Genomic DNA, 25,499 nt, shown 5'->3' with positions numbered 1-25,499 from the left:
GAACGGGTCTTGCGCGGAAGGTGTGGGACCCGGTGCAGTGGTGCTTAGAGCTAGTAGGGTCTCTGACAGATGAGGCCTCCTGGGCTCATCACCCTTGGGAAGGATTAATGTAGTTGTCGTGGGCCCTGTTCGTTCTCACTAGAGCGGGTTGTTACAAAAACAGCAAGACTCACCCTCCCCTGGTTTCTAGATTTCTATTTGCCGTACGCTCTCTCTCTCTCTCACCTATCCTCCTGCCAAGATGCCTCGGTCGGGCTGTGACGTAGCCAGAAGTGCCCTCACCAGAGGCTGAGCAGAGAGGGCTTCCCAAACTGAAGTCAGCCTCCAAAGATGTGAGCTAAATAAACCTCTTTTGTCCATAAAGACATAGCTTCGGGTATTTTGTTAGAACAGCATAAAACAGGCTCATACACTCATCCATATTTTTCATTGGGTTTTCTTCTTTCAAATTGGGACTTTTTCAGTCATATTCTATCTTTTTTTTTTTTTTTTTTTTTGGTCTTTTTTTGAGACAGTCTCCCTATGCAGTTCAGGCTGGCCTTGAGCTCACTTTGTAGCCCAGGCTGGTCATGGACTCGAAACGATCCTCCTGCCTCAGCTTCCCAAGTGCTGGGATTGCAGGTGTGCACCACCACGGCCAGCTCTATCTTTTTAAATATATGTATGTAAAATTTATTTTTTACTTAAAATTTTTTATCTTTATTAATACATGTTTGCAGAGCATAACGCTTACATTCATCACGGGGAGTTACACGATGCGTACATAACACATCTTAATTCTGTTTTTTGTCACCTTCCCCCTTCCTCTTCTCTGCCTTTCTCTCTTTGTCCCCTCTCTACTTATTGTTTGCTGATCTATTCATTAATCGGACAACACTAATAAAATAAGAACATGTCTTCCTTAGAGGAAAAATCCATACCTTCTTTCATTTCTTTCTGTTACATGAGCGATAAATAAATTCATCTTAATAAAAATGTAAACAATTCAGAGTTACAAGGAAATAAAGGTTGGGGACTTCAGTATCAACCACCTCTACTCTCTAGCTGTGACCGCTCTTTACCGTTGCTCTGTGTCTCTTTCCAGATGTCTTGGAGGGAGGAGGGAGAGGGTCGACTGAATTTAGTTTGTGTTTAGAGTCCCATTGCGTTAGGTGGTGGGAACAAAAATCTTGGACAGCTCAGAGTTGCCCCATTCACTCTCCCCACAGAGACTTCAAGACCCACATCAGTGACTGACTCTTTCGCTTCCTTTCTGCGGTTGCCTTGTTCCAAATCTTTAGTTTATCCACGTAATCCTGGAGCAGTGTGTCCAACGGCCATGGCTCCCTTGAGGCTGAGAGAGTTCTCCGAATGTGGGACATTCATCACTAGAACTGCAAAAGTCGATGGGCACCAAGCAGTCTGCCTCTCTGGAAATAGAAGTGGGGTGCATAAGAGGTAGAAGGGGAAAGAACTATTGCTGATTGATCAAGAATTCTTGGAAAACTTTTACTTCTGACATAAACTTTATACTCTGAGCCTCTCGGAGTTTCCATTTATTTTGAAATTCACATCCAAAACTTAATCCTGTTTCGGAGATTCTATTTCATTACCTCTTTCTGGGTTTTTTTCATATTTTCCCCGCTCCTTTGGACCAAGAGCTTCTTTGGGGCACGTGGTTCCAGTTTGCATTTTAATTTTGTTCTCAGACAGGGTGCTTGGCTCAGTGATCACCCTCCCTTCCCTGCAATTCATAGAACAGCTGTCCCTTGGTGGTATCCAGAGGTTTCTCAGGACCACACCCCCGCCTGGGCTGCACACCTGTCCCTCCTTCTCTAGGACGGGTGCTGCAGAGCAAGGGCATCTTCCTCAGGAGTCCTGAAGGTCGCTGGAGGAGGCGGTTGGAAGAACATACTAGAACTCATGTTACTGTTTATATTTTATTTTAATGAAAAAATAATTTAAGAGCTATTAGTATCAGTTTTTGAGTTGACACCAGCACTCACCCCACAACGTCGGGTGGTTGTATAACATTTATGTGGCGGCATTCTGAAGGCGGAATAATGGCCACACGACGTGGCAGGGAATCGCAGCGGCATGGGCTTCCTCATTCATTATTTCCAGCCTATTACAAAGTGCTGTGATTCCGTGCATGTCTGCCTGGGTGTACTATCTGCATTTAGTTAAAACAAACTTCATACACCATTTCAGTGACTCAAAAAGCTGACATTTATACCCATAACCTAAGCATAAAAGCTCCAAGAATATAGCACCTGTTCCCCCAGCTCCCAACCTCCTCCAGCCACTGGTCTCCTTGCTTTCCCTGACACCTCAGGATCTTTGCCGGGGCTGGTCTCTGCCTGACACGCTCTTCCCTCCGTTCTTAGCAGGGCTGACTGCCTTACCTCCCTCCACCCTGGGCTCACATGTTCCCTGCTTATCGTAATTAAAACTAAAATCCCTATCATCACATTTCTCCTTCTCTTACTCTGATTTAGTGTTATGTCTTCTCTAGCACTGATCTAACATATCTCATCATTTGCTTATTTACCATATCTGTTTCATGTAAACTTCACAAGGACAAGAGTATTTTCTTTTGTGCTCCTGTACTACCAGTGCTTAGAATTGTGATTAGCAAATAGTACATCATAGAGGCTGGGGATGTAGGTCAGCGGCACAGCGCATGCCTGGCAAGTGTAAGGTTGTGAGTTCGACTCCCAGTACCAAAAAAACAAACAAAAAACAAAACTAAAGGATAGGTGGGACTCTGCAGATAAATTCAAATAGTAGATAATACATGAGCCATTGTGTCTGAAAATACGGCAGAGCTCACCCCCACGTAATTCTGATTTCCAACGTGGTGCCGCACGTGTGCCCACGCCAGGTAGGCTTGTTCGCCAGCTGTGCTCTCCACCTTCCGTGTCACCTGTTCTTCCTCTCGAGCCCTTTGGAGATGCCTTGCTGCTCACACGGCCTTTTGGAGAAGCACTTTATTTTGTTTAGACTCGGTTGCTGCCTGGCTGGTTTCCCCAGCCTTTCTACGCAGGAGGAGCTGAGTGGTGACTGTCTGAATGGAAGAGAGGACCAGGAGACAAGCCCGGGCTCCAGCGACACAGCAGGCACCTTGGTTTCGACACTGAGACGCCCTGTTTATTTGGGGTGGCGAGAAGCTCCTAAAGCTTTCACCCCTTGAGTCCCAGCTGGCTAAGTGATCTTAGTAGTGGGGAGGGAGGAGTGGCTGAGGACTTCTGCCATCTCCCTTGCCTGTGGGCCACTGTTGTGTCCAGAATAACACAGGTCACCCTTTTTTTTTTTTTTAGCTTAAAGAAAAAGATCTTAATTGACTTCATTTTCAACTCTAGAATTAGGCAACACTTCATTCCATAAGATAAGATAACTATTCAACAGACGGAACAGAAGAAGTTGGTTTTATACACTGAAACAGCCTGCAGAAGGCAGAAACAAACAGCAAAAGCAGGGTGTTACAGGTCACTTGAATATTCATCAGCGTTTTTCCTTGGTGCTCCTCTTTCTAGTGAGGCTACCTGTAGAACATATCTTCTTCTGAGTTTGTGTGGTACCAGAAATTGAACTCAGGACCTTGTGATTTCCAGGCAGGCACTTGTGCCGCTGAGCTATATTCCCAGCCCTCTGCTGAGGCTACTTTATTTTGTTTATTTATTTTTGGGGAATCGGGAATCAAACTCAGGGCCTTGTGCTTGCCAGGCAGGCGCTTGTTCCGCTGAGCTACATCCCCAGTCCTGGAGGCTGCTTTAAAAGTGGTTAGATTCTCTTGTGCACTTGTCTTCGCTTTGACTCACTAAACACTGCTTCTCTGCATTCCAATGTAAAGCGTAACTCCTGTGCTTTCTATGTGACTCTGCGGCAGGAGGGGAGGAAGTCACCTACACGGCAGCAGCAAGCCCTGCTCATGTCAGAACTATTATTATATTTCCCTTATAACTTAAATGTGATCTTAAGTGCTCTAGACCTTAATTAACCCCCAAATTATCACCACTTCCTGAATTTGCTTATCCGGTCTCCCCAAGATACAGTCCTATGTCTCCAGACCCAAATCAAATTCATCCCCTTGGTGAAGCCTCCCCATCTCTCCCAGAAAGAGAAAGAAACTAAATAACACTGACTTAAGGGAGTCACACTGAGTAAGTGAAAGCGCCCTGAGAGATCAGCTCACTGTGCTGACGTCTCATACACAGGAAAACTGGGCAGAGGGAAGGTGCTCTAAGGCGATCTAGTAGCTTTGAAACCACTAGAGAAACAATGGCTAATTGCACAGGGTGAGTTTAAATTCATTTAAAAAGCTGCACTGTGGATGCAAGTAGAAAAGAGTTTGCTTTGTCTATTACATAAAGATGTAGGACAACCATTAGCTTACTCATTTGCCCAGGAGGAGCGGCAGGTTGCTACAGTGGAAGGAATTCCCAAACTCCGAGTCAGCTGCCTCTACATTTCCGCCTGCGTGGGCCTGTCTCTTGGCTACATCTGAAGGGATTGCCTCCTTCTTCCTTCTTTCCTTCATTTTTTAAAGTCATGGCCATTCATGGTATTTACTGTGAATGAAGAAAAAACTGTAGTTTTTCATGACTTTTTTTTTATCTTTTTGAGACAGGGCCTCGCTGTGCAGTTCAGGCCTGCCGTGAGCTCACTTTGTAGCCCAGGCTGGCCTCGAACTCGTAACAATCCTTCTGCCTCTACCTCCCGAGTGCTGGGGTTACAAGCATGTGCCACCACGCCCAGCTATGACTTTTTTTTTTGAGAACCAAACTTAAGCTTCAAATACTTGCTTTTAAATATGCAAGTTTGGGGGCTGGGGATATAGCTCAGTGGCATAAGTTCCTGCCTGGCAAGCGCAAGGTAGTGAGTTTGATTCCCGATACAAAAAAAAAAAAATGCAGGTTTGTTAATGCTTTGATAAAACAGGTGGTATTTATTAGGTACTGTTCTAATTAACTGACAAACATTAAATCGTTTAGCACTAGAGCAACCTTAGAAGGTGGGTGTTATTATTATTATTTACAGATGGGAAATTTGAAATGCAGGGGAGATCACTGCACAAGGTCTCTCAGCTATGCAGTGAGTCCAAATAGATGTTTCCAGAATCTTCTCTGTCACCACCGTGGCAGTTTACTGCTTCTCTTTAAAAAAAACCCCACTAACACAGATAAATACCGAAGAAATATATTTACTAGAAAAACTACAGAAATGGTACATCTGTCATACTCACAGTGTTTTCTTTTTCTTTTTTTTTTTTTTTAATAACTAGGGTAGTTTTAGAGGGCAATCTTGCACCAGAAAACACACCCACGCCAGGCGTGGTGATGCATGCCTCTAATCCCAGCACTCGGGAGGCTGAGGCAGGAAGATTGTTGTGAGCTCGAGACCAGCCTGGGCTACAAAGTGAGCTCACAACTGGCCTGAACTGCACAGCGAGGCCATGTCTCAAAAAGACAAAACAAAGCAAAACAAAGAAAACACAAACACACCCACCTACTGTAATGTTTAGATACCTCACCAAGCCTCTTATATCTTGCATTATTTTGTTCTATGTTACATTTGTTTGTTATCCTCAGCTCTGTACTGTGATGTAGGCCCCTTCAGGGCAGAGATCTCAATGGTCTGTCATCTTTGTCTCTTTGTGTATGTGCTGCCTTTGTTTCTCTGATGACTAGAACATACAGTAGGTACCAAATACACAAACTCAGCTTTTATTATTTATTGTATCAGACACAGTGTTATTTATACTATGTCTGTACTTATGATATACTATCAATGTTTAATATGTAAATTATGTATTATACTTTAAACACATTACATATATATTTAAAGACTATAAATAATACATAGAAATACAAATAAGGTTTATTATAAGTGAACAAGTAAAAATATGACCTGCCCACTCATGTTTGTTGAAGTGAATGTTTATCTTTTGGATTTATGCTTCACCGCCTTTTGGGTGTCGACAGTGTTCGAGTTCCTAATTTGTGTATACCACTGCATTTCCGAAGGCTCTTTAGAAAATGAAGGCAGGGGCTGGGGATTTAGTTCAGTGGTACAGCGCCTGCCTGGCAAGCGCGAGGTCGTGAGTTCAATTCCCGATACCGGAAAAGACAAAACAAGCCCCAAAACGCAACAACAAAAAAAAGAAAATGAAGGCGTAGTCAAGGACTTAAGCAACGTTTAGTAGATGCCGACAGCTCTTGTTGAAAAGCGACCTCTGCAGTGACGTCCAAGAGCATCATCCTCAGGCGGTGTTTCAGCCTCAGCAAGAGCAGCAGTCCCGGCGCACCCGTGGTCACGCCTCCCTGCCTCTTTGCTTTGTTGAACTTTCCTTTACCTTCCAGACCTTGCTTGAATGTCTCCACGAGGGCTGTCTGTGAAGAACATGTTTCTTTTCCCTGTGGGATGTCAGAGAACCCAGTAGCTATCTGTGTACCTGTCTGTCTCCCTCCCTGGACCTCATTCCTGCTGTATCTTTACTCCTTCTAGCGCTTAGTAGCTACTCAGTAAACACTCTGCAAAAGAATGATAATTTTAATGAAGCAAGTGAGGGGAAGCCAATGCATCTGTACAGTAAGTAGCGAGGATGGGGATAGCATTTTTAGTGATAGCTTATGTCTGAAATACTATGTATGGTGCCACATTTTAAGTAGTGGTACACTAGACTTAAACTATCCTTACAGTATTTTCTAAGTTTGCAGTCAGAAGAATTAGCCCTTCTTTCCAAGGATCACACATTACAGTCTGTTAACTGAAATTTAAAAAACGAAAATGCTATATATGCTGTCAGCCCTTTTTGGTATCAACAGTACACAACTTTATTCCGTATGATTGCTAGGAGTCATCCGTAAGGAATTATAAATTTTCCCTTCAAAAGGCAGTTTTCTCCCTCCTTTATATATAGTCCAAAGCCACATCCACATCCAGAATAAAAAACAAAATAAAAATAACTGCATGTATTTATAGGCAACTATGGTTATAAACCAGTACATTTCCCTTTTGAGAAAATAGTGTAAAAGCCGGGCGTGGGTGGTAGTTTGATTATGGAGATCTGTCAACGGCTTTCAGATACATTTCAAGAAAAGCACTCAGCTAATTAAATTTATTACTCATCTTCCTTCGAAGGAAAGCATATGCAGATTTCTTCAGGCGGATCGTGTTCATAAGGATAAAGCACCACGCTGTGGGTTGGTCCCAGCTCTCAATTCTTTCCAGGAAAAAGAGGCACAGGTGAGGTGAGGAAGAAAATGTTCCGGCAGAATTTTCCACAGAGGGAGGCCTTGGAAAGGGAGGTCTCGCCCCGCTTGGCAAAGTTAGAAATTTTCAGTGCTTTTTGCGTAGAATAAAAGGCACATTGCTTTTGTGCGAGGGAGGCCCCAGTCCTCATCTCCGTCACACTGCTCACTGACGAGCGAGTCACCAGCTATTTCTTGGGTATCTTCCTGGAGTTACACAGTCGTGCACATCTGGCTTGGAAATTGAGAATTCTCCCCTTTTAGGCTAACTACAAGAGTGATAGAAGAAGAGAACATTAGCCATCTGCTGAAGATGGCTACAGGGTTTGGGTGTGGGCATTTACTTCTCAAGGAATCTGGATATCAAAGTTTGCGGGAGACCTTGTTTGTCTTCCTGATGGCACCCTGTCCTCTAGGCCCTGGCTAATGATCTACTAAACGTACGGCTGAATCTGCTTTCCTTTTCCATTTTCTTTATACTTAAACTTCTGGAGGGCGGGGCTGGGCACTTCTGTTCTCTTGGAGCTGCTGAACACCTAGAATATTATAAAGCTCCATCTTGGGCAATAATTCAGATGATGACTCTTTGGATTGCTGTTGAATAATTTTATTGAACAATGCTGGTTCCCTTGGAAATACAACTTGCTCCATTGATACTATCTTTTTAGGATGTTATGATAATGCAAACAATAGCTTTTTAAGGTTTACTGATATAAGAAATTTATTTTTCTTTCTTTCTTTCTTTATTTCCCGGTACCGGGAATCGAACTCATGACCTCGTGCTTGCCAGGCAGGCACTGTGCTGCTGAGCTAAATCCCCAGCCCTTGATATAAGAAATTTAATATTAAATGTTGTAAAATGTTGTATGTCTGTTAATGTTTCCCTCCTTTTATCTTTAAAATAAAAAAAAAAGAAATTTAATATTAAAATTTTTCTAGATGATCCTTTTCTACATTATCAGGAAAAGGAAGCACAGTTACTAGGGAAAGTATATATATATTTCTATAATAAAATATGTGCAACTCTTCTTAGTATTCTGGGAACATGTAGTTAAAGTTCTGATAACTTGGAATAACCCAACCTGAATCATTAGAATATGGCATAAACCCACACATATTTTATTAATTTAAATTAACAGGAAAGATGAAATCGTCCAGGTATACCCCATTTTACTCCATCATCTGCTGGTATTTACTAGTTGCAAATGAGATTTGAGTTTTACTAAATACATTTCAGAATTTCTAAGAATAATGGTCAGTGTTATTTCTCATAAGAATCACAATTTTTTAAAAATTTTTTATTTTAAAGAGAGTAATAAATGAGAAACAAACAAAACAATAGAGCAGTAGCAGCACACCAGTATCACGAGCATAAACAAATCAAAGCAAGAACATTCAAAGTGATACAAGGTCTCAAGACAAAATAATACAAATCAACAGTGGTTGTTACATTGCATATCACTGTCCTCAACTACACTGCTCAGATTGCCAGATGTAAGAGTGAAAGACTGCTCAAACCATTAAAGAGAATTAGAAAATAATTCTTTCATAAAACATGAGAGATAATACAGAGATTCACTAGACAAGATGGTAGGAGTTCACCATTGTAATTCCAGTGCATATTGTTACCTTCAAATCAGTTGCTCAGACCACCAGGCAACAAGCATGCACAATCGATCAGAACATCAAAAATTGTAAGCATTAACTGTGCATTTCAGTACACCATCAGACATCAACAATACAGTCATCACAGCTATTCACTTATATATTTATATTTTGCCTTCCTCCTTTCTTTTTTCTTCTTTTCCTCATTCAAGAATCACAATTTTTGCACATACCATATAGAAGAAACTTTTGAAGAGCCTGTCTCCCCCAAGAGAAAGCCTAGCCTCGCAGAGAGGCATTGATATTCTCTATAAAGTTCTCGTTAAATGCCAACTCCTTGACTTTATCCTGTGTGAACTAAGAGAAGACTCCTAGTTTTTTGAAGCTGCAACTTCCTTGTCTATAAAGTGCTGTTTATAATTTGCATTTATAACGTGATCGCTTGGGTCAAATCAGGTAGTACGCAGAATATCTGACACTGGGTAAACACAACACACGATAACTATTAACAAAAAGCAATAGAGGCGTGTTATGGCTTGTGTTTAGACGTTCCCCCAAAGTCTCATGTGGTCAGAAGTGGGGCTTTTGGGAGGCAGCTGGATCTAGAGTGTGTGATGCTGGGATTAAGGGCGTATTTATAACTTTCCCTGTTCTTGCAATGCGACCAGAAATGTCCTTAATCATGATTTTCATTTCTGCTCTTTCCTGTGTCAGGCCACTCGTTTGTTTCTTCCGTGTGCTCTTTTAATCTGCGTACCTGACGGTCCGCTTGGGGTTTATTCCGCGTGCCAGGGGCACCGAAATAGTAACGCAGTTGCAAGAGAGCAGCAGTGAGAGACTGCGCTGTGACTCGGGCTGGGGTTTAAACCGTACATTGTCAGTGTCTTCATTCTGAAAATTGAAATACCTCCTCTCTGTCTAAAAGGACTACTGTGAGATAACACATGTAAAATAATTTTATAAAATAAAGCATGATAGAAATACGAATTATTATTCATAATCAATATTGTTAATAACAACGTCGTATGGATTCAGGTCTCAGTGTTTTGAAAATTTCTTTCCCGAGAGATAAGCATTTCTGCATTGGCTGCCTATACATTTAATCCACCAGTTAGGAGTCTCTTCCAGCTAGCTGGTCCTCCTGTTGAACTGCAGAGTCTCTTAGGCCTCCATTCACAGACAAGACTGTCCCTCTGGTTAGCCACACCCGGGGTTTAGAATTAATGCCGCATTCATCCTGGCTTCCACCTGCAGTCACATTTAGGTAAAAAGGGAAATTGTGACATGTATATATGTCACAGTGGATTACTTCCATATTTTAAAGACCCCTTAAAAATTCTTTGTGAAAAAAAAATTTTTTTGTGTAAGAATTAAGGAAAGAGAAGTATCAACTGTCTCATGCCGTGTCTAAAGTGGTGCTTTTTTAAAATTTCAGGTGGCATCAAAACATTTCCAAATAACCCAAATACTTCCAATTTCAGGCTATCGAAATACTTTTGAGTTCTGTCCAAGAGTCCAAAGAGCTATCTAAGCAGGCAGATAAATTGACCAGTGTCTGACTCAATGCTTCTGGTTGGGGGATATAGAACTTTCCGGCAGAAACCTTGGTATTTATTTTATAGCACACTGCATGCACGGGAACAGAAGCGAAGCATTTCCCCCTCTAGGGCTCAGCTTTGCTCATGGGGAGCTTGTGGAAAACGTGCAAGGGTGCCCACACGCACAGTAGAAGGGGTGGCTGAGAGGAGGGCGTGTTGGGGGTGTCAGTTATGTGCTGCAATATCACCCCATTTAGGTTTAACTGACCTTGACATGCTACCAGTAGGAGAGAGAACATGGCCTTCCTCGGAGGAGGCTCTGAGGTAGTTCAAGCTGTAAAAATAGTCTCTCATCAAACAAAATGTAAAATGCCCCTAGCACAGAGAAAGCAGTTAGGACCTGGCCTGAGCAGACAATTAAATGGTCTGTAACACACGGTAAGTCAGACTGAAACCTTTGCTCTTTGCTCTGCACCCCACACGCTCGGGGAATGCCACCCCGTTCCGACTCTGGGGTTCCGTCCTGTCACCCGGGGGGACTCCGGACGGCTGAGGAGCGAGGCAGGCCTGTCCCCGCCAGCAGCGGATGTGCTTCATCTAAACTGGCGCTGAAAGGCTGGGGAAAGAATGGGTTTTTGTTCCGTGTTTGGGGAGCGTTTTTACACTTTGTTGCTAGACATCACGCCGACGCAGGCAGAGCCGAGGCGGGGGTCAGCCTGCGTCTGCGGCCCGCACCCTCCTAAGAGGCAGAAGTCTCCCTCACTGTTAAGGAGCTATTCTAGTCCGAAGCCCTCCAGTCGACACTACCCTCAGCAAATGTTTTCCAAGCCATTTGTTAAACGAGGGGATCGCAGGGGCAGTGAGTGGGAGGAAGCAAGCACTCCCCAAGGCCAGCGGGAGCGGGGAAGCGGCCCAACCAGCCGCGCTCAACCTCGGGCCAGGGCGAGCTTCTCCGGGCGGCTGCGTGTGTGGTCCGGGGAGCAGGCCGGTGGGGGGCCTGTCTGGGTGTCCGGGAGCTTCTGCCGCGAACGTGAACCCCGCCTGCACCCCCGGAGAGCTTCTGTCCGTCCCCTGCAGGGGCATCTTTGCTTTCATTTGCTTATTACTGGAATTGCAAATTCCATGGCACCAAGTGCAGCGCACTATCTTCTTTGTTTACAGCTGAACCCTCTCAAGGGCTGCCGCAGGGAGTCTTTTTTTTTTTTTTTTTTTTGGTATCGGGGATTGAACTCAGGACCTTGCACTTGCCAGGCAGGCGCTTATGCCACTGAGCTATATCCCTCTGGCCCTAGCACAGCCACAAAGTAGGGACTTTGTACATATTTAAAAATATTTGTAATAGGGGCTGGGGATTTAGCTCAGCGGCACAGCGCCTGCCTGGCAAGCTCAAGGTCGTGAGTTCGATTCCCGGTACCGGAAAAAAAAAACAAAAAAACTAAACACCAAAAAAGTAAATAAATAAAATGAAATATTTGTAATATCTTTAATGAGATAGAATTCGTACACTGTAAAATTTACCCCTTCAGACCGCACAGTTCAGTGGTTTTTAGTACAGTCATAGGGCCGTGCGAGTCTGATCGCCGTCTGACTTCAGAACATTTCCACCACAATAGTTTGCCGGCAGCCACTCCCCGCTTCACTCTAGCACCGGCCCCTAAATCCTCCACTCTACTTTCTGTTTCCACGGCTTCCCTTATTCCTGACGTTCTACATACATGGAATCAGAGGCTAGGAAGCCTTGTGTTATGGCTGTTTCTTTTTACGTTTTCAAGGTTCACCCATGTTGGAGTATGTATCTGTCACTGGATCTTTTTTTGAGACAGGGATTTACTTTGTTGCACAGGCTGGCCTTGAACTCATCTGTGTAGCCCAGGCTGACCTCATACTTCCAGCAACCCTCCTGCCTCAGCCTCCCAAGTGCTGGGATTACAGGCGTGCATCACCAAGCCTGGCTTCATGCTTCCCTCCTTTTATGACTCAATCGTACCCCGTTGTATGGATATACCCATTGTATGGATATACCACATTCCACGAATCCATTCACTAGTTGATGAATTTCCAGGTTTGGGGGTTATGAGTGATACCTCTGTGGCTGCTTATCTACATGCCTTTGTGTGGACATGTGTTTAATTCTCTTGGTTGTATACCTAGAAGTAGAACTGGATCTAATATAGTTGTTTGATGTTTAACTGCTGGAAGGACTGCCTACTGCTTTCCAAAATAGCTGCAGCATTTTATACTCCCAGCAGCAACATATGAGGGCTCCAAGTTTACTACATCCTTACCAACACGTGTTATTGTCAGCCCTTTAAAATTCTTTTTCGTCTCATAACAAGTGATAGTTCATAGTGGCTTTTCTATGCATATTTTTAAAATATCCAGTGACTAAATCAGAAATCTTATTTTACGTGGTTCAAGGTTTTGCTGTGGCACTCTGGTCACCCTCTGAGAACGCCTGCCTCCTCGACCCTCACAAACCCTGGGAGAATCAGAATTAATCCCTGGAAACATGGCGGACTGGTTTCCTCTGAGCAGTTTGCCCTTATGTACAGAAGTGTCCATAGTGACTACTCACCGGGCCATGTAAGTTGTAGGCGTCCTAGAATGGCAAACTACATTGTTAATGTATCTCTCACAATTGATCAAAGTATTCAGGAGAAATGTAATGTTCCAGGCACAAGGAGGCCCCATGTACCAGCTGGAGTTCCTAAGCAAACATAAATCATATTAAGTTAACCAAAACATTAAATTTCACTTTGGACAGGAGTTAAGTTAACGTGTATGATAACTCATTTTATGTGAACTGGAAACTCTGATTGACCGTTGAATACACCTTTGATTAATATATAGAAAATAAAATGAACGCTACATATTAAATACTTTGTTTTATTGACACAGTACTGTGGGTTGAACTTGGGCCTTCGCACTAAGCTACACCCCCAGCCCCCTTTTTAATTTTTTATGTTGAGACAAGTTCTCACTCAATTGCCCAAGCTGGGCTTGAACTTTTGCTTTCCTTGCCTCAGCTTTCCAGAGTGTTGGATTATAGGTTTCTGTCCCCAGGCCTGGCATATCCTGTTTTTAAAAATGGAAAATATGCTTAGCAATATGTGCTTTGGCGAGTAGTTGGGGATAGGACGGATGGAAAGTTATTTTTTTTTTTTTTCTCCGGTACCGGGAACCGAACTCACGACCTTGCGCTTGCCAGGCAGGCGCTTTTGCCGCTGAGCTAAATCCCCAGCCCCAGAAAGTTATTTTAAAAGTCTTTGCTGCGGCACTCGTGCGAGGTGCTAAGGGTGGGGCACCTGAAGCCACTTCCTAACCGTGCAGCTCTGGGGAAGTTACTTACCCCGTCTGTAGCTCATCCACACACATAGAAAATAATGAACGTCTTACCTACGAGTGGCCAGTTATCTAAAACGCTTGAAATAGAGCCTGTGACATCGTCAGTGCTGCTTAGTGCAGACTTGGTTATTATGCACGACTAACGTGCTGCGACACAGTCTCTTGCTTAAGAAATGAAGACACGAGGAGCCGGAGCGACGGAAAGATTGTGCAGGTGACGTTCAAACTCAGGGTCAGCCCGGAACGCACGCCTCCTGACCTGCCGCCCCACCTGCTGTTCCGCCGTTGACTCCTTCAGCGAAGAAGCACAGTGGTTTGGGGCATCGCTCTTTTCTTCCCATTGCTCTTTCTACCCTCAACTTGATTAAAAAGAGGAGGAACTGAGGCAAAGAGAAACAGCGTCTTGCTAAGCCTTGAAAGGCCAACGGTACTACTGTGGACTTAGTCACATTGAGGCTGTCATTTCTCTGGACTGGCCCCAGGATGTGCGGACGGGTCAGCAGACTTCTGCTTCGCTGATTCTGGGGAAGAAAGGAAGTAGCTCAAAGCACCTTAGAGCTGTTTCCAGACGTGGCTAAGTTTTCCCTCTTGTCACCCTGCTCCTATAACTGAAATAATGATGGCTCACGATTACCATGGATTTCTGCTGAGTTCTGATCAATTATTTGGCAAGGTAAAGGTATGTCGCAAAGAGTAAATGTGGAATGAAACTGGTTGCCTGATCAACTTGATAAAAAGAGAATGTGACATTGCACTTCCAATAATGAACCAACGTGAAGATAGTTCTGTGGGAGAAAACGAAAAGAGTAAAATAAAAGATAGATAATGGGAAATAGGGAGATAGATCTTTTGCGGATAGGAAAAGAATCAAGAGATAGAGGGAGGGGAGAGAGGGAGACACAAAAAGGATTAAGCTGTGTTCCACACGTGTGCCAGCTCTCCACAAGCAATGTAATTACTAGGTACTGCAAACACATAGTAACAAAAATAATTTTCAAGAAAGACAGCAAGAAGGCACACACGTCCTTTTTTTGGAGAATGCTCATGCACGGTTGAACCTCAGCAGGAGCCAGACGCTGGATTCTATCAGTAACATCTATTGATTGATTGCTTGATTTTCTGAGACGGAGTCATACTATGTGGTCCAGGCCGTCTCTGAACTCATGGCAATCCTCCTATCTCAGCCTCCTGAGTACTGGGATTGCAGGTGTGTGCCACAACACCAGGCTATCAGTGACCTTTCACTTTGTGTTCCTGACCCATACCAAGTATATTTTATATCAAAATCTTGTAAACACAAGCACACATACAATGGATTTTTACAAAATAATTTTTACCGTTACTAAATCAACCACATTCTGGTATTTTCCATTTTTATCCACTAAATTGGTTTCTGAACCCACTTACTACTTGTAACTTGAAGTTGAAACACTATATTTTGTTTGTTTGTTTTTTGAGACAAGGCACTTGCTATGTAGTCCAGGCTGGCCTCGAACTTGCAGCAGTCCTCCTGCGTCAACCTCTTAAGTGCTGGGATTACAAGTACTTACCATACTAAATGGATCTCAGGGCCTCTTATTTCTTTAATAATTAGGTCATAAGTTTTTTTTTTTTTTTTAGTAAGTTTTAGTAGTTAAAATATTAGGGATACAGCTTTGACAGTCTGTCTTTCATACTTAATTTTTAGTGTTGAAAGACTAGGTATTTAGGAGGAATTTTGTAGGGAAAAATATTTACTTTTTAACATATTCCTAACTTCCTTCTGGACTTAGTACATCCCCCAAATTGAAAGGAACCACTTGTATAACCTAAAGTCAATCTTTCAGTCTATATTGTGTCTATTAGTGACTCAGCAGTAACAAACTTAGGCAATATTATGAGGCAGCTTAATTCTAACATTTACCCTGTATTATAATTTGCACTGCACCCAGATTTATTATTTAAAAAATATACTAAGTGAAAAAAGCCAGTTGCAAAGCAGACTTTATCTTATGCTATTGTTTGTAAAATTCCCGAGGTGTGTGCTTGTGTTTACACAGCATTTTAATGAAAGGGACCGGTAACATAGTGGCTGTTTAGGAGACGAAAACTGGGACACCAGGGCGCTGTTTGGGAAAGAGTTTCTGCTGTATAAGTGTTTGTGCGATTTGGGGGACAGGCCATATTACCTTTGAGAAAATGTTGGTGCACATAGTTAGCACTGCTACAAAATAAACAGACTAGATTAATATGGTCTCTGAGATTCTTTTTTTTTTTTTTGTCTTTTTTTGAGACATGATCTCGCTATGCAGTTCAGGCTGGCTTTGAATTTACTTTGTAGCCCAGGCTGGTCTCGAACTCACAGCGATCCTACTGCCTCAGCCTCCCAGGTGCTGGGATTACAGGTGTGTGCCACCATGGCCGGCTCAGATTCTTTTTAATCTAAAAGTCCATGAATCTAAACTCCTATTTTGTGTATGTAGGAGCCAAATTATTTCCAGATTAAGTTGAACAGAATCAGCTCCTGCTATTGAGGAATTTATATTCTCAAAAGAATGGGCATTCAAGTATACCAGAGAAGAGATGAGAATTATTTTATCCTTTATAAAGAAGTTTGGCTATCTTTTGTAGATGAGGTTATTCTAGATATCCTTTAAAGATTAGCTCTTTTAAGAGAACTTTTAGATGGAGACCCCTCTAAAATAAATTATGTGCTTCCTCATTGACTACAAAAGCTATGAATGTAATGGACAGATCATTATTATGAACTATTGTCCCTAGCAAGACAGTGGCATGTCACACTGGTGTCATTAGAGTCTCTGAGATGCATAGAGCTGTTGTCCTACGTTAGTGACTCCACCGTGCAGTTTTTAGTGGTTCCATTTTTCTGAATACTTTGGTAGATTATTTTGTTGGCACTTTTCAGAATGCTGGCCTTGAGGAAGAAACTTCCTGTTCAACTTTAAAATTCCTGGTGTAATGTATTAGACTTAGAAATCAGCTAACATCGTTTCTTTTGAATGGTAAGCAAAGTGCTGCTGGGCTTCGCGTTTGGCCTCACCTTTGAATACCATGTATGCATTTTAATGGATGGACTTTGTAATATTATCTACCTCAGCTGCTCAGTTCTCTTATTTTTTTTAGTTCCAGGTTCTTGTCTGTGTTTCACATAGGTCTGATTGCCTGGCATCTTGGAATATGTCCTGGAAATAGCTAAAAGGATGTGCAAAATACTAAGAAATGGAGAAAAAAACTCAAAGAAAGAAAAAAAATATATAACTATGAAAAGGATTAAATAGTCACAAAATATTTGAATATCAAGGATTTCATCAAGATATTTCAAATCCATTATTAGGGCATAATAGTGAAGATAGCTGTACTTTCATCCTTCTTATTCAAAGAAAAATTAAAGATCACTTGGAGCTGGAAAGGACAACATTCTTGTCCACATCCCATAAAGTACTGAAAAATACAGAAATATTAGAATAAGTAGCTATATTTTTCTCTTGAATCAGATTTCTTTTTTTTTTTTTTTTTTGGTTTTTCTCTGGTACCGGGAACTGAACTCACGACCTTGCGCTTGCCAGGCAGGCGCTTTGCCGCTGAGCTAAATCCCCAGCCCCTATATTTTTCTCTTTATTTTTAAAATACTAAATTCATGTTATGTGTTTACATCAACTGTCATATTTGATCTTCATAACTAAGGTCATAAACTTAATAGCTAAACACCCAGGGTGCATCAGGGTTGCTTGATGTATGAGCACCATTCACAGTGTTCTGGGGATAAGAGGGCAACAATCACAAAGACAATGCAAATAAAGCCCCCTGGAGATGGGAGCATGCTGCTCACTGTCCTGTGCAAGCTCTCTTCCTCTACAAAGTTGCCCAGATCCTGTGATAGGGTGGAGATGGTCAGTAAGATAACAAGAGCAACAACAACAGCACCACCACCAACAGCACCACCACCACCACCAACAACAACAAAGTCTTAAAGCAAATTCTGGGGGCAGAATGGTTAGGAGAAAAGCATTAAGAATCACAGTTTAACTAACCCTGACCCCCATCAGCTATGCAGGGAATATTTTGATTTGTCAACCGAAGGGGTCATAGACATCATCTGAGCATTCAGAGTATGTGCCTACTGTCACACAGTTTTAAATTATTTATACCATAATAAGTGGTGTACTGTATCTTGTGATACATTTGGCACAACCAAATGCATTCTATCAAGAAATATAATCTTTTGAGATCAGTCCCCACATGCAAACCCCTATGAAGCAAGGCCAAATTTCACAGGGGTTTATCCATGCAGGAGAAAAGAGCCAGTGACAGGAATGAAATAGAACATTCGTAATTATATTCAGACTTGAGCAAAACATTTATTTTGAGATGCTGTATAATTTTCCTGGGCATGCTAGTTCCACATAACATAAAATGCTAAAAAATACAGAAAAATTGGAATAAGTAGCTGTATTTCCCCTTTATTTTAAAAGATTAAATGCATGTTATATATTTACATCAGCTGTCACAGCTGATCCTCATAATCAGGGTCATAAACTTAATAGCTGAACACCCAGAGTGGATCTGAATCGCTTGGCCCTAGGAGCACCATTGATAACACTAGCCCTGCAGACCGAAAGAGGCTGAAAGGCCATCTGCAGGTGATAGCACAAGTGGCATTCCGTGCGGTTCCAAGGGCCCCTTTCTTTTTGGACTAGCGTGGTTTATGTTTTATGTATTTCTTCATCATCCGAGGGAGCGAATGTGCAGAATGCTAATGACAGTCGCTGGGAGGTGTTACAAGCTTCGATAAATACTCAGGATGTGGAGAGTAGGGATCAGAAAGGACCAAAACAAATCAGAAATATGGGATGGAACAAAAATAAAATTTTTCTCAGAAAGATGGACACAAAGAGGTAAACTTCTCCTGTGTTCACTGGAGAGAAGAAACTATAGCAAAGTGGGACTGCTACTAATAGTAGCAACCCGAGGAAGAGAGGGAACTAGGAGAAATGTGGGAAAGGTTGTGGTGAATATGAGCAACAGAAGACGGCACAGGGTCAGGTGGTGTGGGAGCGCAGCGAGGAGGGAGGGTGGTGGTCCTTTATCCGAGTCTCACTGAGATTACTCGGTGACAGCTGCGTTCCATTTTGAGCACCTAAGTAAACAACACTGACAGTGTTGGAAGGACCCCAGAGATAAGTAATGAAGATGATTAATGGGAGGGAGGGACTGGCTTATGAGGAAAGATTTATGGAGTGTGTCATGTGGTTAAGTGACGGCAAGACGAGATTGTACACCATGAAAATGACAATACTAGGTTTGTGTGTAGAAATGTAAAAAAAGGATTAAATGGGACAGAATGAATGAACCTGGGATCAAGTATAAGATTGAATTTTAAGTGGTGCTGATTGAAGTTGTATTAAGACCGCTACCTATTTCGATGGTGAACAATTCAATTACAACTGAAGGTACGTTGTGGATCCACTGTCATAATATTATAACTAGAAAAGGCATAAAACTGTCCTGGTAGCAATATATGATGAGTGATTGAAAATACAGTAACTATTTAAATTTTGAAAACTTTAATACAGTGACAGACACACTGTCATCCGTTGCCCTCGAAGTACTAAAACACTTCCCATCCCTTCTAACCCATTTAGCCTGTCATTCTCAGCAATGTGTGTTTTACTGTATTGTTTAAAAATTTTTTTTAAAGATTCACCATCGTTTTTGATCACCCCTTGTGTAGAAAACAAATGGGTCTCTTATTTCTAATTTTGTTGTTTCTCTTCTGTACCGATACACAAACAAGCTTGCTTTTAGCAGAATTCTTCCAATTTTAGTATATGTGCTGCTGAAGCGAGCACTAACAGAATTCTAAAGCAGATGCTTCTGTCAGCTTTATAAGGAGAAATGGGAAGAGGAAGAGACGCCCACTCTTATTCCTATTTTAAGTAAAAGTACAGTATCATTTCCCACACTCATATCTTACTAAGTGACCATCCCCTCTCCAGAAATTATGTGTAAGTGGAGAGGAAAAAAAGAATCAAAGGCCTCAGGTAGCTTTAAAAGACGTCTGCTAACTTATCTACATTGCGTGGATGGGACAGATGTTTTTTTAATACTTACTGGGATTTTCTTTTCACTTATGGGAAAGACAAAGAAATTTTTTATGAACTATCTCAGTGAGCTTTTTACCATGATATATGAAGACTGAGAATGTAGGATAACCCCTCTTGTTTCCACTGTCTCTTTAACACACGCTAGGAGTAAGTACTATTTGTTCCAGGAAAACAAGACATCCCACATCAAATCAAACACAGAACAAGATAAGTATCCTACCCAAGGTTTCCAATATGATCAGAAACTCTTCGGGAAAATGAGGCCCCCTTCGGCATCATTTTAAGTGGCACTTAGCCTATTCCTGGCAAAGTTGGAGAAGTAAGCCGGGATCTGAAGATCTGGTCACATTCTCAGATGTGTACTGGAGAGAATCCTTGAGCCATGAGGAGAATGAAGCTACTTGGTTAATGGAAAGATAGATTTAAATGGAAAAATTTAAGTGTTCCATGGCTTGACTTGAGGTTAAACTTGAGGCCCAGCTTTGTGAGGAAATCATGATGAAGTACAGTGACCTTGTGTTGCATAGTATCATTAGATGACAGAGAATCATCACCTAGTAGTAATCATCATCGAGTAGTAATGATGGCTAGCCCTGTCTATAGTTGGCATTTAATAGATATTTTTTGGACGAATGAATGAATGAGTGAGAAAACGAGGAGGGGAAATGACGGGCCCAAATGGGAGGAGTGGTTCAGTAGCTGATCCTAAAATTCTCCTCATGTTCACATCTCTCACTTCCACAGCATCAATCAGACATGACTATTGCCCCGCCCCGCTCCACATTCTTCTTGTATTCTTTCAAGTCACGTGTTACAGTTTTCAGCGTCCACTTCAATTCACTGGGGATTTACCGATAAAATGAGTTCATCCCGAGCTCCTGTTCAGGGCGAAGTGCTGGGCTAGCTGTTGAGGACACGGGATGAAGAAGACAATTTCTCTTAAGAAGTTTACAGCCCGGTTCAGATGACGAGCAAATTCTCTGTCTCTGCTTCTCTCTGTGTGTCTCCGTCTCTCTGTGTGTCTCTATCTCTGTCTCTCTCTGTCTCTGTGTCTGCCTCTGTCTGTCTCTGTCTCTCTCTCTCTCACCTCTGCTGAGCACCACCGTAAGAAATTCAGGGAAGTGAGCCACAGAAGTACCAAGAAGACAGTGTCTACTTCCGGGATAGGACAAATGGAACCAAAATGTTTAGATTTCTCATCTTCTCCGAGGATTCTCTTGACCTTCACTGCAACCTGAGCCTATGTGTGCATGTGCATTTAGAGAAGCTTTACCCCAAGCAGCATGCATTTCTACCCTCTGCCTTCTACAGTGTGCACAGATCTCCCTTTTTATGGGGAAGTTTGGCCATTAGTGTTCTTATAATTACTTGCCAGTGAAGACAAAAAGATCGCTGAAAATTCACTTGTGACTTCTCCGTGCAACGTTAACTTGTTTATGTTGGTCTGTTTCCATTATATTCCAAAGAAATTATTTAGAACGAAGCCAGTTGGCAGGAATGCTTGATTTCATGTGTCAAATAAAAAGACCCACCAAAAACTGTTTATTCTCGGCAGTATTATACCACGTGAAATTGCTAGTTTGCAAAATTCATCATAATCTATTATTCTTATCAGCATATTTTGTTGTAAGTAGTAAAAGAAGCACGGCATAGAAGTACAGTATGGCTCGTAGTCTGTAATGTCTAAAAAATCTACTTAGCAACATATTAGGTACGCTTTATTCAGTCCACATAGCACTGAGGTTTTTAATCTAATTTATGTTTCTGTTGACTGAATGTAAATAAATAAAAAGTAGGAAGTTCTTTGCATACTGCTCTCTCGGGGGAAGGCAGTATAGAGATAACCTGCACTTTGATCATTTTATTTTACAATCAGTATCTTAGATGGCAGATTTAAGACAGGTTCTGTAGATTGCTGTTGGGCTTTTATTACGAAGGTCTGATGTGAACAGGATATATACCACAATATAATATTACTATCCATCTTGTAGTTCAACTGCATTTCAGGGCACAATAGTAAATCACCTGTAGCTAGACACTAGATAATGTGTTGTATAAATCCCCCTTCCTTGGTCTCTGTATGAGTTTAAATATAAACATATTATCTCGTTGAAGTACAGGGAGATTATCATCTACTCCATTATCCACCTCAATTTTCAAAGTAAGTAGTAGTATGCTGAATGAAAATACGTATCTTTGTTCCTTTTGAAGCCTGTCAATCATGTTACACTTTGGTAAGTAGATTTGAAGCCTGCTGCCTGCCATGCTGCTCCAGCGTGCAGAGAGGTCAGTAAAAGGACACTGACTGAATATAGGGTGTATTCAAATAAAAGAGCAGAGGGGAAGCAGTGCAGGACGTTCTTGCAGGTGCCGTGATTTCCCGGGCCATCCAGACTAGCCACGTGACCGCAGAGGTTTCCTCAGAGGTGACATCTAGTTGAGGCTCTTTAGGCATGGTTTTCCAAAGTGTCTTCTGTGTTAAGAACAACTTCCTGTGCTTGACTTAGAATTAATGTTATTTGTAGACGTGACATTTCTCTAGAGGGAGTAACATATGTAAAGTGCAGAAAACAGTCCCTGGCATTTAGTAATGCGCGATTGTCGCTGGTGCTGACGAAGATGATTAGCGAAGCAGAGCCATTATCAGGCTGGGGAGAGAGGGGCGTGGCTCCGAGGGGGCCGGAAGTGAGAGCTGCCTCAAATGTGCACCCTCAGAGCCTCACCGGCTTCACCCGAGCCCTGGCCTTGACTTGTAATTATGTGTTACTGATCCTATATAAAAATACAACTACCTCACTACAAATTATGCAGTTTATACCTAAAGGCTCTGACTGATAGCTACTAGGTATCAATTAGGGACGCCTGTAGAGTGTATGTTTGAGACATGGACAAGGGATTACACGTTGTGAGTATGTTAATCTACACATTTAAAATATGCACGTAGGACCAGGGATTTAGCTCAGCGTCACAAGTGCCTGCCTGGCAAGTGCAAGGTCCTGAGTTTGATTCCCCGTACCAAATAAAATGAAATAAAGTTAAATTAAATTAAACTAATAAACGTGTTACCTGAAACAGTACGTCAACACAAAATTGTGCATATACATACACATACACACAGTACTGTGTATGTAGATTTTGTTATGCTATCTGACATATAATTTGGGATAAGCTCCTTATACAGTCAGATATTATTAAATTACAGTGCGTACACTGTGTGTGTAAAATCTCACTCAAGTACATGCTGTGTGCCCGTGAAGAACCCTCATTGGCTGTCGAAAGACTGAGCAGTTTCAGTGTCCTATCAGGAAGGAATGGCAGTGTTTGGTATCATCCCATGTGTCTCAAAGCTAATCTGACTTGCCAGGGTCACAAAGCACGCGTGAGGAAAAGCATGCGTTAGACCTTAGATCTCCAGCATCCTGTGTGTTGGGATAGAGAGCTGTCACCTGTGACTTACTGTCCTGCGTCCTCCAGTCTGATGGGGTTGATGCTCCGGTGATGGAAAGATGGAAGGCACCCTTCCCGGAGCAGTGTGGGCAGGTGGAGGAAGACCAGTGGCCGCGCCACGTATCCTGCCCCAGGCCTCAGACCAGGCTGTATGCGCAGCTCCAGAGGGGCGTGTTTAGAACCGCACTTGGGGTGCGTAGATAAACACACCTCCGCCTGCTTTTCTATGGCACTGGAAAAGAGAAAGGCATGGCTGGCATCTAGGTGGGTCTTCTCTGTGGTTAGGCTTTTTATTTTCATAAGCTGATGAACAAAAACTTGTCTAAAGTCAGAAATCCTAGGAGTTGTGGCAGACAACCAGGAAACCTGTCAGGGGCATATTGTTATTTAAGTGTTTAGGTATTATGCAAATTCATTCTCCATGTAAAAATTTGAACATAATAAGGCTAATTATTCCTTTATTCTCGTTTTCTCAGTTTGGACCGTAAGAACTTCCTCTACAAATTCACAGAATGTATATGTAGCTCCAAAGTGTGTGTGTGTGTGTGTGTGTGTGTGTGTGTGTGTGGGTAATTTTATAGGAATGGTGTTATGCTGGACCAAGTGTTCAGCAAATTTTTTCTCTTGATCTGAAGAACTTTTCCCAAGGAGACAATATATATATGTATATATAATATATTGTATTACAGAATGTATATAATATATATTATATTTTATATACTATATATATTCCAAGGAGATTTTATATATATACATATGTATTTCTCTTTAGCTGCAGCAGCATATGCTGTAGGGTATTTAGACATCCAAGCTCCTCCTGAGCACAAAGAATGAAACTTACTATATGTTTTATAGGCATTTGCTAACTACACGAATAAATACATTTTCTTAGCCCAGCAGCAGAGGGGGAGAAGAACCTCATTACACATGAACACTGCTGAGTATTGTTTGCAGCTGAGAGCTGACCAAGTCCCGCCCTTAGTCACAGAACGATTTCCTTACTTGGTGCTGGAGTAACAGACATGCACTAGCTCCTCACCGTGTGTGAGCTACTGACGCATTTCCTCATCTCTGATGCAGACATGTTGCCTTCACTTTAGTAATGGGGAAATGAAAGCTCACAGACACCCTACAGCTTGCCACCCCTCACTCCAGTAAGGCTGGAGCCTGCTTTCAAACCCAGACTCCACGGCCCTAGGGACACCCCTCTTGCTTTACCTTGTTTACAGTTCAAAGAGGAGAAGAGACACGACCTTCTGTATCACCTGCTTCTTTTATCTCTTGCCTTCTGCATTTTTACATTTTAAAAATATATAACTTGAAGATAGAGAGTTAGGTTATAGGATGGGGGTGGGGACGGTATGGACAGAGAGGAGAGGAAGTCAAGGTCAAGTGTTGTCAAGGGAAAGATACAGGAGTAGCATGTAGAGGAAAAGAAAAAGATTCCCCAAGTTTCAGGCCAGAGCACCTAAATATTACAAAGTAAACCCAATAATTTTTAAATAAATGTGACCTCTAATGTTTCCTGGAGATTTAAAGGTAAGTTAGTGGGGGGAGCAGAGAACGGTACGATAAGCAGTAACTTTCACGGAGAGTGAAGGGCCAGGAAAGACGTCCTGGAAGCCCTCAGGGAGCTGGGAAGGTAACGCAGAATGCAGGGTCCAGGGACCAGAGCGGGACATCAGAGTCCACAGGGAACATGCTGAAGGGTGACGTGCCTTGTGTGCTGGGTGACGAGAGCCGTGGCTCTGAGGAGGTGGAGCGCAGCTCACCGGGAGCCGCTGACTGTGGGCGGGGTTTACGGACAGAGCTCCGGAGATCAGAGCCCGATGAAGACACCAAGCCCCGTCTTTGGCGGGGTACAGGGGGTTCCTTCTGCAGCAGCCTCACCACCACTCCGATCTGAGAGAATTTCAGTGGTGACAGACGGTCCTTCACAGGTTGGCAGAAGCCTGGATAATTCTGGCAGTTTTTCGTTTCACTCATCAGAAGTCATCTTCCTACAAAAGCTAACGTTTCTCCCCTTTGCTTCACTCTGGTGCAATGTGAAACAGCTCTGAGGACCTGTCCCACCTATCATATCCGCTGGTCCCGCCTATCATATCCGCTCGTCCCGCCTATCGTATCCGCTTGTCCCGCCTATCATATCCGCTCGTCCCGCCTATCGTATCCGCTTGTCCCGCCTATCGTATCCGCTCCTCCCGCCTATCATATCCGCTCGTCCCGCC

General features: G+C 42.6%; 1 long non-coding RNA gene across 4 annotated transcripts in view; it reads left to right on the top strand.

Annotated features, from left to right (window-relative positions):
- Positions 1 to 25,499, top strand: part of LOC102010070 — a 164,803-nt gene that overhangs the window by 100,452 nt on the left and 38,852 nt on the right. For 2 of the 4 annotated variants that reach the window (XR_001231479.1, XR_001231478.1), the window contains one exon: positions 12,794 to 13,310. The exons of the other annotated variants lie outside the window; for them this stretch is intronic. This is a non-coding gene — a long non-coding RNA (uncharacterized LOC102010070). Of the gene's footprint in view, positions 1 to 12,793; positions 13,311 to 25,499 lie in introns of those variants that run through there. 4 annotated transcript variants of the gene reach the window in all.

The sequence above is a fragment of the Chinchilla lanigera genome, unplaced genomic scaffold, assembly GCF_000276665.1.
Source record: "Chinchilla lanigera isolate Chin_1 unplaced genomic scaffold, ChiLan1.0 scaffold00099, whole genome shotgun sequence".
In the NCBI taxonomy this organism is placed as follows: domain Eukaryota; kingdom Metazoa; phylum Chordata; class Mammalia; order Rodentia; family Chinchillidae; genus Chinchilla; species Chinchilla lanigera.
This window is presented reverse-complemented; position numbering and strand designations above follow the sequence as displayed.